The 5,200-nt window shown below is 35.7% G+C and overlaps 1 pseudogene; it reads right to left on the bottom strand.

Annotated features, from left to right (window-relative positions):
- Positions 1–1,845: 1,845 nt before the first annotated feature.
- LOC132226701 (ribosome biogenesis protein NSA2 homolog) lies at positions 1,846–2,591 on the bottom strand (annotated as a pseudogene).
- Between the last annotated feature and the right edge of the window lie 2,609 nt (positions 2,592–5,200).

The raw sequence follows: 5,200 nt of genomic DNA, 5'->3' as shown, positions 1-5,200 counted from the left end.
TATGGATGAGGACAGTGGGTGGGGAGTGAGGGAGGAGGGTGGGGTAGGAGCTAGGTGGAGTGGAGTTATGTGGGGGAAAAAGAGGAACAAATGTAATAATCTGAACAATAAAGATTTAATTAATCAAAAAAATATTAAAAGATAAATTCTTACAAGATGAATTTCTGGATCAAATTTGATATATATTTCTAATGGACTTCCGTTATAGCTTTGTTAACTTTCACTCAAGCCAGGTTATGATTATGAAGATATTAAGTCAAAGGTTACAAAGATAGGTTAATTATAAATTTCTAAATATCAACAACATGTAAAGCATAAAAGTGAAAGCTCATATTTCAATCTGCAACAAATCTTATCAAGGACACTTTTTAATGTAGTATTAAGTATAGTATTTTTTATATATATATTTTATTGATTTTTTACAGAGAGGAAGGGAGAGAGATAGAGAGTTAGAAACATCGATGAGAGAGAAACATCGATCAGCTCCCTCCTGCACATCTCCCACTGGGGATATGCCCGCAACCCAGGTACATGCCCCTGACCGGAATCGAACCTGGGACCTTTCAGTCTGCAGGCCGATGCTCTATCCACTGAGCCAAACCGGTTTCAGCAAGTATAGTATTTATATAGGTCTAGAGAGCTAAGGCATGAATAATGCTTAGATGATTTTGTTTTATTTTGTTGGATTCTATAAATTTTCCTATATCAGAAAATAAGAGTACTATTTAGATATCTATGTAATTGAGTTCCCAAGTCATGATCTCTCACTTGCCTACAATATGAATGAATGAATGAATGAATGAATGAATGAATAATAGCTGTATCCAGGTCCTATGTAACAGAATAAATTACTGTAGATTTACCCACTAATCTGAGTGAAATTACAGCTTCATGAAATTGTATGGTTTTTGCAAAGAGAGTTTTTGCCTTGAAAGAGAAGATTTTCCCCTAAAGTAAACTGGAAAAACCTATTTTAAGTATACAGGAACATATTTTCAGCTAATTTTAGCTAGAGTGTAAAAAACACATTTCAGGAAAATAAACTCATACTGTCTTCATTCTGATGACATACTGGACCATTTTGTGTGGCCTTATGATTTTTGTCATGACAATAAATTCTCTTTTTTTGTCAATGTCATTTCTGACACAAGAACAAGGCATCAAAATTTTAATATCATGTTTATAGCTTCAGTAATTCTAAGTTAGATTGCAGCAGGCTACACTATTATAATTCTCTCTTTGCAAATTTCACAGCTATAAGAGTTCTTGGTCATAACAAGTTTCATGGACATATTCTCCTTGTTGGGCTCCTTCTGGACTGGATGCTTACCTGTGGCATATTTTATGAATTGTAAAGGGAATCTCAAATATAAAGGCTTTCATACTTGAGATTTTTCCACTCTGATAATATGTATGTAGCAAGTCTTTTGTACCTTACTTGGGTTCAGCTTTTTAAATTCTGAAGTGTTTACCAATAGCAAGAAATAACAAATTTTAATATCTCCAGACTTAGATATATAATCAAATTAATTTTATGATTAGTATTTAATCTAAAGCATTTGGAAGTGTTTTATTGTTATTACTTTAACTTATAGAGAGACATTTACTTTTGATTAATTAATAATAGTGAGTAACTTGGAATATTTACTTTCTGCCTACATTCCAACTTACTTTCATCTTTATGTTTAATTGATATATATTTTTAAACTGGGTCATTTTAATGTTCTTTAGAACAGAATAAATAGTCTCTGGATGACTGCTGACACATAAGCTGTGTGACAGTACTTGGAAACATCACAGTTAAGAAGCTTTCCTGGTTTTATGAAAGTGCTGTCAAACAATAGACTACATTAATGCATCCATCATTTTTAAGACTGTTAGTAACCTGAGCATATTTTGGTCAAACCTTGCCTCCTTGTGTCACAAGGCCCAACTTGTTCAAGTTCACTTTGATGACACTACCTTTGGTAATAATATCCCAAGTTGTATAAAGTGCGGATGAGGGATTATTGTTTACATGGAGCATTGGCAGGCAAAAGGTGGCCTTCAGTTCAGGGCATGTCACATAAACCTTCTTGAAATGTAAGCCATTGGCCTAATGAATGTTTCATACTTGGGTGTTTTTTAAATAAAGCCATCTCCAACAAAGCATAGTTTAGTAACAATTCTCTTCCATGCTTTCTTCTTTCTCTTTTCTGTTCAAATAACTTTTAATACCGGTTTCTCCCTGGGCAGTAACTTTGGGCAGAGGGGTCCCCCGTCTTCCCACTTTCTCTTTTTGTTTTTGTTTAATCTTTTGGCTCAGGACTGTCCCTCTCTGTCCAGTAGACATGCAGGCACTGTTCCTTATGGACTCTTCAGCACCCTTTCATTTGGTCTTTTTCTTTTATGCACCTGGATTGTCTTTTTCATTTGTATTTTCTCAGCATGGAGCTGTTTATGGTTGAGCTTAGCTTTCAGACCAAACATCTTTCTGCCTTCTTTGGATGTTCATGAGCCTCTTGACCTTCCTTCTTTCTCTTTTTCTCATGGGAATCCAAATGATAGCCATAGTGCTTGTAGTACGACTCAGTATATGTGTTTTGTGGCATGATTATGGCCTCCAATCTGCTGGCTGCAGTACACAAGGCACGAAGGAGCTCTCAGATTTTGAGATCAGAGACCTGTAAGCCAAATCCATGTAACTCATGGCAGCTAATTGATATTTTGCTGAATGTCTCTAAAAAAAAAAAAAAGGTGTTCTTTTTCTTTTTGAACCACAGAGGAGGAAAACGTCTGTTAAAATCATTAACTTAAATCTAGTTGACATCTAGTTGACAGGACTATTAAATAAAAGTGTATCTTCCTTGACCATCAACAAATTGACAATTTGTCTTCAAGAGAAGACAATTTTTCCTTCATCAATTCTTTTGATTTGAAATATGTTACTCTTATATACAAGACATATGTTGTCCCTTTCCCAAAAGCACTCCTTCCTTGAGTTGTAGATTTACTGACCTGTTTTCTATTCTGTCTTCCTTCTTGACATTTGTTGGCAACTTTCAGAGGTGTGGAAGCAAATTCTCTCCCATCTCATATTAATCTTGGAAATGTCCTTCCTAGTCTTTAAAAATGGTAAAATAATACTTAGTCCTTTTGGTCTACTAGAACTGTGGATTATAAACAGCAAAAATGAATTCTCATAATTTCAGATGTTGAGAAGTTCAAGATGAAGGCACTAGCAGATTCAGCATATAGTGAGGGCTTACTTCCTGGTAGATGACTGTCTTTTTGCTTTATCCTCCCAAAGCAGAAGGCACAAGGGAGCTCTATGGCGTCTCTTTTATAAGGGAACTAAATCCACCCTCATGACCTCACTACCTCCCAAAGCCTTACCTCCTAGTACATGAGGGGTTAGGATTTCAACTTACAAACAGATCAGTGGGACGTAAATATTCAGTCTATAGCAAATGTCAATTTTGCTCTTTGGCGATATCATATAAGCACTTAAAAAAGAACTGAGAACATAATAAGTGTTTATAAAATAATTGTTTTCTTGCTCTATGAGAATCAATTAAATAAAAACATAATTTTAGTCACTGCATTCAGATCGTATTTGTACTCATATTCTAGTTGATGTTGAGTTTTCAGTAACTGACCAAGGGCTTCAGCCCTACTTTCTAGGCTGAGAGGTTATTTGACATCTTCCTTGCTGAGGCAATCAGTAGTCATGCAGGGAACTTAACACTTCAGGCAAGATGGAAATCCAGAAAATCCTTTTTTATTTAGAATAGATTCATAGAGTGTCAGGACTCTATGTTATGAAGAAAATTCTCTTCTTTTGGTGGCCTGAGGAAGTTTCGGGTCCCCCCCAACCCCGTGCCAGGCATGAGTTTAGCTCTGCTCTTTACTGAGTTTCACTTAAGTCTTTAATGCTTATGTAACACACAACTTCCCTAAAGATTCACAGTGGTAAAGTAAAAAGGACATGTAAAGCTTTGGTAAAAATAGCTATTCAAGTAACATTTTTTAAAAGCTAAAGGAATCATAGAACATTCCAAAGAAAAAGAAAACAACAACAACAACAATAACTTTTAATTCTTGGAGTAATTCTATTTAAGGTTATTTCCTCCTGTGATAACTTTATAAATCACATGTGAACTTAAAGGATAAAATAACAACAATAGCAATTACCATGATGTGATCAAAGCAATAGCTATGTCTTTCCCTCAAGAACAGGACTAAATACAGTGTGCTTCTTTGCTGGGTTTGGGATGAAGGCATGAGAATAACTTTAGGCAATAGACCAATTAGGGGCTGGCACCTCATTTAGGTAACTCACATAGTACCTGCCCCTAGTTGAGCATTCCTCAGATGCCAAGCAAGCACTGTATGGAAAATGTTCCTTAGGGCGTTCCATTTAGTTTTTTTCAATACATTAATGAGATAGGTATTCTTATTTATAGTAGAAACATTAAGCACATTTTCTAAATTTTATAGTAAATTAATTTTAAGGATAATATTTTAACTAAAGTCAGCCTGATGCTGTAACTAGGATTTTTAACTGCTACAAAGCATGAGGCATTGTTGATTTATTTGAATAAATATGGCAAGCTTCTGAGCTATGAACCACATGAAACACTGTTGCTTTGGCCTTGCCCTTAACATAAAAATGTAGAAACCCCCATAGGCTCTCTCTTTGTTTTCCACAAAGTTGATAATCACAGTCTTCCCCACTTGCCCCTTTATAGTTTAATCTATTGGCCAACATTCATCATCTCTCTCTCCAAACAGTGGTGATTAAGATGGTCTTAACATTCTACTTAGTTTGGCTAAATGTATCCAGGTTTCTTCCTGACTCTAGGCCCCTGATTTCCCTTTTAGAGCATTGACTTTAGACAACTTGTAATTGTAAATTATTTCTCTGCTCCTTTAAGATATATGTATAAGTTTTCTTCTGGCAGTTTTACAATGTAGGAAATATCTTTCTCCAGGACCTGGGACCATCTATTGAAATGTAAGCCTTGAAGGAGATAGCGATGCTATCTCCCTGTCTTTGTGAGCAGGTATGAGCTAATTTAGGCTAGGGCTCAAATAGAGATTAACATTGCACAGGCACCAATGAGCAAACTCAGGTGGCCTAATCACAGAAAAAAATACACACAAAATTAGGAGTAACACAGAGTGCTACACACACCCCACTGGTCAAACCCCCCTCCCC

Source organism: Myotis daubentonii, chromosome 2, assembly GCF_963259705.1.
Source record: "Myotis daubentonii chromosome 2, mMyoDau2.1, whole genome shotgun sequence".
NCBI lineage: Eukaryota > Metazoa > Chordata > Mammalia > Chiroptera > Vespertilionidae > Myotis > Myotis daubentonii.
The sequence above is the reverse complement of the archived record's forward strand: the minus strand, read 5'-3'. Positions and strand labels throughout refer to the sequence as shown.